Source organism: Mesoplodon bidens, assembly GCF_964165515.1.
Source record: "Mesoplodon bidens genome assembly, chromosome: 9".
Lineage (NCBI taxonomy): Eukaryota > Metazoa > Chordata > Mammalia > Artiodactyla > Ziphiidae > Mesoplodon > Mesoplodon bidens.
The window spans coordinates 93,658,954-93,671,010 of record NC_138166.1 but is presented as its reverse complement, the minus strand read 5'-3'; the positions used below and the strand labels follow the sequence as shown (position 1 = coordinate 93,671,010).

Genomic DNA, 12,057 nt, shown 5'->3' with positions numbered 1-12,057 from the left:
CCGGGCGCAGAGGACCGGGGATCCGGACGCGGAGGCCGCGGGATCCGCGTCTTCCGGGACCGCCCGCCCGCAGGCTCGGGGACCGCCCCTTAAAGCCGACGCGAGCCGGACTGCGGCCGAGGCTCACCCGGCCCTCGCGTCTTGGAGTCCCAGAAATAGAATTAACCCAAAAGGCCAACGCGCCCTCCATGCCCCCTTTCCCCGCTGCGCGTCTGTCTCTCCACTGACATCCTTAGCTTTCGTTACAAAGAGCGCGGAAACGCGGAAACGCTGGGCGAACTGAAAACCGGTTCCTGAACACGGGTCTTGTTTTCAGCTGAGCGAGAAGTGGGGGGGGGGGGTTGAGGGCGGGGGTTAGGAGCGTTGTCCTTGGACGGCTGGAGTCCCTGTCTGCCCCGATTTGGGGAACGTGTTTGGATCTTGGGGAGTGGCTCCGGAAAGAACATTCATTCATTCAACCAATACTTTTTTTTTTTTTTTTTTTTTTTGCGGTACGCGGGCCTCTCACTGTTGTGGCCTCTCCCGTTGCAGAGCACAGGCTCCGGACGCGCAGGCTCAGGGGCCATGGCTCACGGGCCCAGCCGCTCCGCGGCATGTGGGATCCTCCCGGAACGGGGCACGAACCCGTGTCCCTTGCATCGGCAGGCGGACTCTCAACCACTGCGCCACCAGGGAAGCCCCAACCAATACTTATTAAGCCTCAGTATTTCTTAAACTCAGTCCAGTATTAAGCCCCCAGATGGAAGGTATTTGGTGTGATGTTTTGGGGGAGTTTGTTTTTTTAACCTTGAAGAACCAAAGGAAGGTCAGCTACCTCTAGAGAGCAAAGGAGAGCAGAACAGAGCTTGGAAATCAGCCAACACAGCCAGGGAGGGCCCAGTGGTCTTATGCTCTGCGTTTTGGGGCTTAGGAGGCTGCCCTGTGTTGGGGTACCACAGTCACCTCTACATACATGACCCTTTATCTCCACGAGGGTAACAGGCTTCCACAGAAGTCTGCCAGGGCCTCACAAGTGGAAGGGCCCTGGGGAGGGAAACAAGGTCGTGGCCCATGCCTGCTCCTGGAAGTGTACCCCAAACTCACAGCCTAAGGAGCGCTGGAAACGTGGGAACTCCTGCACTGCTAACTAATAATCCATACCCCATTTCCGCAAGATGCGGCAGACCCTTTTAAAGTTCCCTAGACAGAAGTCATACCCACCACCACTGGTTTCAAATATGGCCAGCTATTAATTATGCCCTCCCAGCTTCCTCTGATTTATTTATTCACTCTGTCCCAAAGGTGTAAAATATTCTTGTATGACTCTGATTCACCAAAGGGCTTATTGAGGACTTAATCTGAAACCAGAGTCTCTGGGTTCTAGCCCCCTAATTAAGAGGTAACCACATGAGTGGACACCTCTCTGTGCTGCGGGAGGATGGCCAAACAGGTGACCAAGTCGGTGCCGTTCGTGTGTCTGGGTTACCAAAGAAGACTTTGCCACATTTGATGATATGCTATGTATGGGTGACAGCAACCTGAGAGATTTGAATAGAAAAAAGAATCAAGTTAAAAACTGCAGAGCGGAAATTGAACTACTTGGGGGCTATGATCCACAAAAGCAACTCATTATTGAATACCCCTATTATGACAACGATGCTGACTTTGAGACCAACTACTAGCAGTGTGTGTGGTGCAGCAGAGCCTTCCTGGAGAAGGGTTGCTGACCCGGGTCCAGTCATTTCATGGCCCAGGCTCATCCCCACAGGCCCACGTTCTCCATTGAGTGTCACAGTGTCACCATTCCCTAGCCAAGACCACAGCCCTTTCTTCAGTTGACTCACTGTTTCTTCTTTTTTTTTCTTTTTGGCTGCGTTGGGTCTTTGTTGCTGCACGCGGGCTTTCTCTAGTTGTGGCGAGTGGGGGCTATTCTTCGTCGTGGTGCGCAGGCTTCTCATTGCAGTGGCTTCTCTTGTTGCAGAGCACGGGCTCTAGGTGCGTGGACTTCAGTAGTTGTGGCACACGGGCTCAGTAGTTGTGGCTCGTGGGCTCTACAGCGCAGGCTCAATAGTTGTGGCACACGGGCTTAGTTGCTGCAGGACATGTGGGATCTTCCCGGACCAGGGATCGAACCCGTGTCCCCTGCATTGGCAGGTGGGTTCCTAACCACTGTGTCACCAGGGAAAGCCCCGACTCACTGTTTCTTACCTTAAAAAATAATTGTGGATGGAAATCAGTTGTGTTTGGCTGAAGAATAAATAAAAAATTTTGATTCAAACAAACAAAAAAAAGAGGTAACCACATGACCTCAGGCGGTCTCTCTGGGCCTCTGTTTCTCCTTAAGCAAATTGGGGAGGGGAGTCTGACCAAAGCTATACAAATTCTCTAGACTTACATCTATGATTCTGGCAATTAGTATCTTTAACAGTAGTTAAGGGACTTCCCTGGTGGTCCAGTGGTAAAGAATCTGCTTTATAATGCAGGGGACATGGGTTCAATCCCTGGTCAGGGAACTAAGATCCCACATGCCACAGGGCAACTAAGCCTGCAGACCACAACTACTGAGCTCGCATGCCTCAACGACAGAGCCTGAGTGCCGCAAACCACAGAGCCCACACGCCCTGAAGCCTGCACGCCACAACTAGAGAGTAGCCCGCGTGCTGCAACGAAGATCCCGTGTGCTGCAACTAAGACCCAACGCAGCCAAAAATAAATTAAATAAATAAATAATCGTGGGGAAAAGAAAACAGTAGTTAAGAACAAAATTCTGGAGCTAAGTAAGCCTGGCTTCAGTTCTTGGTTCTGTGTAACCTGTATAACCTTAGGGACATGTTACCTTGCCTATTGGAGCCTCTATTCCTCACTTGTCAGATGGAGGTAAGAACAGAACCTCCCTCTCTGGCTGTTGAAAGCAGTGAGTCAAAACTGTACATGATGTGCGTAATACCAGGTGTCGCTAAATGTTAGCAAATATTGTCATTTATATTATCTAGATAAATAAAAGTTGTTCTGTTTTACAAATTTGGAGGAAACATCGTGGAAGGTCTGACTTCAGCCCTTTGTGGCATCCTAGAATTTCACCTAAAGTGGTGGCTCTCAAACTTTAGCATCCATCAGAATCACCTGAAGCCTGGGCCCATCTGCAGTGTCTGATTCTGTAGGTCTGGAGTGGAGCCTGAGAATTGACAATTCTAACAGGTTCCCATGTGCTGCTGCTGGTCCTGGGAACACACTTTGAGAACCGCTGACCTTGTGGTGATGGTGATGCTGGTGGTGCTGATGGTGAGAAAGGTGAACCATCTCAAGGAGTTAACAGTCACCCAAACAGGTGAAGCTGAGGATTCCCGGGGCTCATGTGGATTTCAATTAAGAGAACAAAGTTATACATATTAGGCCACCATGGACAGCAAAATCAAACAGTGATATCAAACATGAACCCTAAATCAAAAATTGTAAGGGCAGCCTTTAAAAATTAGAGTTGTTGATTTGTAGTCAAGCTGTTTCTCACATGGGTAACTCCATGTAATGTTTCGTGATTAGTAACAGCAGGAATGTATTTAGAATGATTAATGAATTAAGAGACTGAATATACAAACAGACGCTGGCCAGACCATATATGACAATAGAACTCTGACCCGTAGCCTCGGCAGCAATGGGCCCCGAATAGTCAGGACTTGGTCCCTGACTGCAGCTTCTCTAATTTTCGCACCCCCCCCAATTACCAACTCAGGACCAATCAGAGAAAGCCAAATAGCCTCTCCAAACCAATCACACGCGATGCCCTGGCCTCCAGCCTCCCCGTGCCAATAACTTCCAATTCAGGGCACCTGAAGCCTTTTCTTTTTTCTCTGTAAACCTTTTCCGCTAGCATTTGATTCTCCGCTTGTGCTTGAGTCTCTGCCAAATGCAGTTGATTGTAACTGACTCCCTTGCTATAGAAAGCTCTGAATAAATAGCCTCCATTTGTTCTCATTTGGGTGGTCTTCGTTTATTTCCACAGATTCTTCACAGTGATAAGTAAGCCCGTTAATAATCAACAGTTTCCAGTTCTTGGAAATGTTCCTGCTGGTATTAGCTCTAGTACCACTAGGTGGCACCAATCGCTCGTGAAGTGCATCCAAACCTCCTGCAGGATGGGAGGGGGAAAGAGACGCCAAGACCCACCTGGCTGCGCTGATTTTTTCGCTTGAGCCAAATGACTGTGATTTTAGCATCTCCCACGTCACATTGTTACATAACAGATGTGATGCAGAGCAAGTTTATATTCAAGATCCTGGAGAAGGGGTTGGGGATGGGGACTTGGCTGGTTCTGGGCTTTTCAACCTCTGCACTTTGGACCTTTGGGCCAGGATAGTTCTTTGCTGTGTGTTGGGGGGAGGAGCAGAAGCTGTCCCAGGACGTTTAGCAGTATCTCTGGCCTCTACGCACTGAGTGCCAGAAGCACCACCCCGCTTTCCCAACTGTGACAATAAAATATGTCTTCAGGGACTTCCCTTGTGGCGCAGTGGATAAGACACCACGTTCCCAATGCAGGGGGCCTGGGTTCGATCCCTGGTCAGGGAACTAGATCCCACACGCATGCCGCAACCAAGAGTTCGCATGCCGCAACTAAGGAGCCCACGTGCTGCAACTAAGGAGCCTGCGAGCCGAAACTAAGACCCGGTGCAACCAAATAAATAAATAATATGTCTTCAAACATTGCCAGATGTCCCCTGGGGGAACAAAGTTGTCCCTAGGTGAGGACCACTTCTTGTGGAGGACAGTTCTCTGCTGAGACCCTTTCAGCATCCTGCTCCCCTCCCCCATCACACGTGCTCACTTTCTTCAGAGCAGATGCTGGGAAGGGACACCCCTGCATACCCCTTCCACAGCCTCCACTTCATCCCCACCTTGGGCAGGCTCTACATCAGTGTGTCTCCAGTGGGGACTTGAGCCACCTCCACCAAAAACACCTGGGGTAGCCGTAAAACTGCAGATTCGCGGGCCCCATCCCAGTCTCCCTGCATTAGGATCCCTTTGGGGAAGAGTGGAATCTGCTTTTCCCCCCACAAGCCCAAGGGGATTATCAGGGAAGGAAAAAGTTTGAGAAGCACCGACCCCACCCTACCCCTAGGTCCTGCTTGGTACACCTAGCCTGCAATTAGCTCCTCAGGGAGTTGGACCCTGGCATGAAAATGCTGGCTCTGGGCCACCCACATACATCTACTCCCTGAGCCGATAGAGCAGAAATATCAGAAATCATACTGGAAAAGAACACTAAGGGAGAAGGCCTCTGCCCCTGCCCCGCCTGCTGCAGTGATTTTCCATCCCTTCCTCCCTCACGTCGGCCCCTCCCCAGCCCCTCCCTTTCTCTTTCCTTCGCTTCAGCTGAATTGTCTCCATTACCTCTTCTCTTGAGATTTCTCCTCCTCCTGGGTGATCTCTGGGAAGCCTTGACACTCCCTTGACACTTTCCTGTGCGCTCAGGCACACAGGAAAGAACAGAATGAGAACAAGCACAGGCAGCTGCTTTGTGCTTTCTCCGCCTACCTGAGAGGGTGGCGACTGGGAAGGACCTGAGGGCCATCTCGCCCCATCTCTCCAGGAGCCCGAGACCCACAAACGGGAGTTGCCTTGCCCAAGGTGGTGCTGCCATCTGGGGCGGTCAGAAGCCACCCTGGCTTGCCTTTGGCCAATATATATATATATATATTTTTAAGGTGATGTATAGTTGATTTACAGTATTACATCTTAGGCCAATATTTTGATTTTGATTTGATTTGATCTGAGAGGTATAGGACGTGGATCAGATATTAGGGCCTTCCAGAAATATGTTCCCCCCACCCCACCCCTGCAAGGTGTGCCCTCTGAGAGGCAGCACAATGACTTACAGCCATTTGGAGGTCTGAAGGCTGAGATCAGGGTCTGGGTGGGTGTTAGCAGAGGGGACTAGCTGGCAGGCTTTAAGCCCAGAGGTGTGGTGCCCAGACCCTAACGTGTGATGAAAATGTTTGAAGGGGATTCTTGCCGCCCCCTTATGTCTAAGGAGATTGCCTAGTGGGTTGGGAAATAGAGGGGAAGGCTCTGAGAAGCAAGAGGTGGAAGCCTTGTGTCCTCAGCATGGTCCAGAACCAGTCCGACTGCCCTACTGTGTTCTGAAATCACAGTGCACAGAAAGAGTGAGACCTGCTTAAACACAGAAATTCGTGCCCCTAGAAGAGTATCTCAGTCACCATGCTCTAGTTCCTCTCCCTGAAGTTTAACTGGATCTTCCAGAAGGAACAGAGAAGAATATAAGTGTAGAGGGTACTGGGCATTGCAGGTACGATAGTTGAGACTTTGCCTAATGGTGAAAGATGCAGGCCTTCCATGACTTGGTTCTCTCTTTTTGTCATAGACACACTAATCCTTGTAAAGTTATGAACGCTTTAACTCTGTGGAAAAAAAACCCATGACCCTTCAAAGTAAGCTAGGGGCATAGGAGTGAAACAGGTGGTGCTTATGCAAAAATTACAGATGATTGTGATATTTGCCGATTCGGTGATTCTTTGAGATTTCCAGTGGTACCCTGACAAATGTCAGTGGTGATCAACAAATGCCCCCTTCTCCACAGCACCCCATAAAGGGCCCCCACAGCTTCCAATCTCCCAGCCCCAGCACAGGAGGTAGAAGGCAGGAGAGCATCAATTGGGGCAGGGAGGAGGGCAGCAAAGACAGGCCCTTCGAAGCTAGGGGAGGATGTCGGAGCACCAGGGCCCTCAGTCTGGGCTCTGCTCACCCCTTCCCCTGGGTGGCCTCCACTTCCCCCGCCCCATACTGCCCCTCCCATCCCACACCTCCTGGATGACATCTGATTGGGACCGAGAACAAACCCAGCCTGGGTTTGAGGTTTGGGTGGGATGCTTGGCTTGGTTTTATTTCCTCAGAGGGAGGCAGCTGGGGGTTGTGGTGGGACTGCGGGAGCTCGCATCCGGCTGCCTCTGGGCTTGGGAGAATGAGCCACGGGTGCAAAGCGAGTAGCATGGAATGAGAACGGCAGGAGGGAGATGGCTTCCTGGGGAGGAAAGCAGTAGGATGCCTGCGAAAGACTGAGGCAGCCCTGCCGCCAGCCCAGATGGTTCCGTGGGCTCAGGCCCATTCTCAGGGGATGAGGCGAATCTTCACCAAAGGCATGTCAAGGTGAGGCTGTGGACTTTCCCTGCCCCTAAAGTAGGCTCCTTCTTTGCTCTACCTAACCCCAATGTCACGGCCCCAAACACAGATAAATGATTCCTCTCCCCATCCAGCCTTCTAGATAAAATAATAATAATTTAAAAAAATAACCAAACTTCTCATCTATCATCTACTGTGTGTATAACTTTCAACTATGCGCTGGCAGGCCAATGGCCTTGAGATAGAAGTTCCTGCCGGGCAAGGAGTCGAAAAGGAACGGGTCACAGTGACCCAAGCAAGGGGTAGCCAGTCTCTGGGGAGCGGTGTCAGAGATGCCTGTGGCTTCCAGAGCAGGGAGCATAGCCAGGATGAGGGTTGGATGCTTATCCAGAAACCCCCCTCCAGAGTGACTGGCGCTGGGCAGAGCCCTTGCTCTCAGGCAACTTGGTGTGACAAAAAGGCCTGGGCCCGTGTGACCTCAAGTAAGTCACATAACTTCTTAAAACTTGGCTTTCCCACCCATAAAATGGTAGGGATGATATGTAATTGCCCAGGAGTGTGGAGTGGATCAGGTGCCATGACAGAGGTGAAGTGCCTGGAACTGAAAAGACACTCAGGATGTGTTTAGCATCCCAAAGGAATTGAAGCGGACATTAAACAATTTGGGGGAGAGGAGATGTTCAAGGATCCTTCTCAGGCTCTCTCCTCCTCTTATTCAGACTAGCCTCCTTTCCCTGGTCCCGCAGTTCTCCTTCATTTGGCTTATAGAGCCGGCTCTGTGCTGCTAGCCATGCTCTGGCAGAAGGCCCTGGACCTAAAAGGGTTGGGGGGAGGGGGAAGCTCAACTCAGAAGGAAGAAGAAACACTGCCCGCTGCCCTCCTCCCTCCTTGAACCTTTGCTCCTGCAAAGAAGAGATTAGGAAGAAAATAACAAACAGGAGCTGAGGGAGCGCACCCACCACAGGCCGGTCCAGGTACTGCACCCTTTCCTTGACGATCTGCTTTAATCCCCACACCATGAGGTCAGTTATAACCGCTTTTTCCACCATACGGATGAAGACACTGAGAGTGAGAGGCCAAGCAACCTGTTCCAGAGCCGGATTTGGCCGTTTGTGCCAGAGCCTGTGCTCCTCAACAGGATGCTGAAGGAAGAGGAGGGTGTGGATGAGAGATGGTCTGCAGTGCCTCGTGGTCGCTCCAGGTGGAAACAGCAGCATTCAAGATCAAGAATCAATCATTTAGACATATATACACTACTAAACGTAGGGCGGATAGCTAGTAGGAAGCAGCCGCATGGCACAGGGAGATCAGCTCGGTGCTTTGTGACCTGACCACCTAGGGGGGTGGGATAGGGAGGGTGCAAGGGAGGGAGACGCAAGAGGGAAGAGATATGGGAACATAGGTATATGTATAACTGATTCACTTTGTTGTAAAGCAGAAACTAACACACCACTGTAAAGCAATTATACTCCAATGAAGATGTTAAAAAAAAATAAAAAGAATCAATCATTTAAATGCTTATACTTAAAAAAAGAAAAAAAACCTGCTTACACCTTGCAAATTTGTATTCTAAAATTTTACCGTGTTTAGTTGAAATGGGTGTGGTATGAAGGAGGTGAGGGAGGTTTAAGGCGGTCTACAAAAGCTTCAAAGATCTTGTAGGATGAGCAAACCCCTCAGCAAAGAAGATGGAGCTTTTCTGTCTTTGTGACTTTGATATCTGAATAAGCCCCTCAGAGCTCAGGCCCCCAGTCTGCAGGAACTGCCTAGGCAGTATCTAATGTTCCCCAGGTTCTGCAATCCTTTATTTTCTCTTTCCCCTCTCTCCTGCACACCCCTTTTCTGAATTTGTAGGCTAAGCCTCTCTCTCCCCTTTTCACCCCTTGCCTAGGCTGTAGGTCCCTCCTTCTAGGAGCCTCGTGGGCGCAAGACAAGAATGACTTTCCCGGGGGTGTAGACACGGGCCTGGAGCCTTCCCCCAACACTCATCCATCACCACTGCCAGCTCCATCTCCCTTTCAGCAGGGCACTCCTCTGCTCAAAAACTTTCCATGGTCCCCAGCTGCCCTCAGCATCAACTGCCCACAGAATTTTCACGTGTGCTTTGGCAGTCCTAAATCATGCCGATCTGTGTTCCTTGATCCTTTGTCCTACGCAAGTGGGGGCAGCAGGCACCATAAAGTCACTTCTCCTCTGGGAAGCTTTTCCTGACCCCCGCCCGGTTTGGGAGTCTTGTGCCCCGCGCTCACGGCCCCTGGGCTTTCACTGATAGTGCCAGGGTGTTGGCATCCCAGCCAGACTTGGAGATGCAAGGGGCAAGGGTGGTGGCTGACTCGTTGCCTAGGGTGTCCCAGCCCCCAGCCCTGCGCCTGAGCCCTAGTAGGTGCCCCATAAACGCGTTAAGACTGGAGTGAATTGAGGGCCGGGAGTGTCGCCGCCACTCCGGTGCATCTATCTCAAGGTCTCAGCCGCCGGCTGAGCGCGTCGCGCGGATAAACCCCGGGCCCGGCGGAGACGGAGCCTGCCACTCGGTGGTCTCCAGCAAAAAAAGGGTTAAGCCGCCATCTCCCCACCCCCCAAAAAGGGCGAAGGGAAGAGTCCGGCAGAAGGTCCTGTTTACTGGAGCCGCTCGAGTCCGCGCGGCCCTGGGAGAGGCGTTGTCGTGGCAACGGGCCGGGCGCCCGCCAGCTGCGGATGAGCTCACTGAGCGGCGGCGGGCGGGGGCCGGCGGGGCGAGCGGCCCGGCTCAGAGCCGCCGCGCCACCGGGAGAGGAAGGGGCCGCCGGCCGAGCCCGCCCTCCACTCGCCCACAGCGGCGGCCGGGCGGCGGGGACGCGAGCGGAGGGCGCCGGGAGAGGCCCGGCCGACACGAGCGCGGGGGGCTGCGGGCCATGGCGCCCCGGGCCCTCGCCGCCCGCCGCCCCCGCCCGCCCGGGCGCCCCCGAGCTGCGCCTCGGAGCCCACGGAGCGTCGGCGCGCCAGGAGGTAGGGCCGAGCCGGGGGACCGAGGAGGGGACGCGCGGGGGGGACCGAGGAGGGGACGCGCGGGGGTGTGGGTAAGAGAGGAGACGGCCGGAGCTGCCCCAACCCGGAGCTGGGAAGTGGCTCTTTGCAGACCAAAGACTGGGTTTCCCGTGTGCGGACGTGGGGACCGAGGCTCTTGAGCCCGACCTGTGGGACTGGAGCAAAGTGCTGTCCGGACGTCCTTCCGGGAACTCGGGAGGCCGTGGTCCCGCGCCTGGGAAACCTGCAGAAACCGGGCAGAGCCCCCGCCCTGCGCCGTGCTTGTCCCAGGGGCGCGGGAGAGAGAGAGAGAGAGAGAGAGAAAGAGAGAGAGAGAGAGAGAGAGAGAGAGTGTGTGTGTGTGTGTGTGTGTTTACCGAAAGAAATTTGCAGTGTTGAGAAAACAGGGAGGTAAAGATGACTGCATGATCTTATTTCTCCCACTTTCCCCTCAGGTTGGAGTTGGGACCAGATGGAGCCCAGGGGTAGTCTCTTAACACAGGATATAATGATATTTAGGAGGGTCACAGGGAACTGGCTTCAATCCACTGAGGAGAGGTGGACCTCAGCGGGAGGAATCCTGTCCTTGAGGGTATCGGGTGGGAAAGCCGGACATTGCCTCCAGGGGCAGAGATTGGGATAAGGGAAGTGCACTGACTTTGTTTTTAGCCAGCTGGTGCTGGGGAAGTAGCAGACGAAGTTCTAGCTGGTGTTGAGATGCGCTTCAGGAATGCAACTTCTCTAGTGTTCGAATGACAGAGTAATAACAGCCCCAGGGTTATAATAGGCACTCTGCAGTAATTTTGCTATTAAACTCTTACACCTGCAGTGGTTACTACATAAAAGAAAAGAACAGGGCTTCCCTGGTGGCGCAGTGGTTGGGAGTCCGCCTGCCGATGCAGGGGACGCGGGTTCGTGCCCCGGTCCGGGAGAATCCCGCATGCCGCGGAGCGGCTGGGCCCGTGAGCCATGGCCGCTGGGCCTGCGCATCCGGAGCATGTGCTCCGCAACGGGAGAGGCCACAGCGGTGAGGGGCCCGCGTACCGCAAAAAAAAAAAAAAAAAAAAGAAAAGAAAAGAAAAGAACAAAATCCTTTCTGCTTGCACCATCAAGTATCAAACACACCAAAGGAGTGGAGTTGACCCTCTTTGGGATGGGCCGCCTAGGATGAGCAGAAGTCTACAAGAAGTCAAGGGCAAACAATAACTGTTCTCAGGAAGGGCAGTGTAAAGCCTGGCCTTCAGTCCTCCTATTCCGGAAGAGGTGAACCCTGCCTGTGTCGTGCATTCATTCACTTAACGGTTCTACAGATCGACTTGCTAGGCGTTAGGGACAGAGAGATGAATAAGATATCTCCCTTCCTTCCAGGCACTCACCATCCTTGCTGGGCAGTCAAACAAAAAATTAACTACCGTCTGCATCTGGCCTGGCCATCCATGCGTGCTGTGTGCTAGGGGAAACCAGAGCAGGGCTGCCCAGCTCAGGGGAAACCCACAGAATAGGTAAGGTCAGGCTGAGCCCTGAAAACCTTTTCACCAAGACAGCAAAGCAGAGAAGGTTGTTTCAGGCTGAGGGGAACAGCGTGTGCAAAATCACCAAGTGGGAGGGAGGAGGACAGGCGAGTGTGGGGAGAATTCATGGTTGCAGTTCCCAGAGGGAAGAAGGCTCTCGCTGAAGCAGGGGCCATGGGATTGGGCTGTATCTTAGAAAGCTCACTCTGCTTGCTGGGTGGAGGCTCAGAGGAGCATGAGACCAAGGCCTTGCAGCACCCAGGCTGTAGTTACTGACGCGCAGGATGGCGGCAGTGGTGACGTGGGATGGAAAGAGCCAAGAGATAGAGAGGTGGGACCTGGTGACAGACTTGGGCACAGGGTCAGATAACTTAGAACTAAATGCAGAAAAGCTCAGGAGAAAGCAAAGCAAAAGGAATGAATATTTTGAATG

At 52.7% G+C, this 12,057-nt stretch overlaps 1 protein-coding gene across 5 annotated transcripts in view; it reads left to right on the top strand.

Annotated features, from left to right (window-relative positions):
- Positions 1–9,842: 9,842 nt before the first annotated feature.
- The window catches only part of DENND2A (DENN domain containing 2A), a 101,826-nt gene continuing 99,611 nt past the window's right edge, over positions 9,843–12,057 (top strand). For 2 of the 5 annotated variants that reach the window (XM_081243564.1, XM_081243562.1), the window contains exon 1: positions 9,843–10,095. The gene's annotated coding sequence lies outside the window, so the exon portion shown is untranslated. The remainder of the gene's footprint in view (positions 10,096–12,057) is intronic. The other 3 variants (XM_081243563.1, XM_081243561.1, XM_081243560.1) reach the window with 3 other exon arrangements.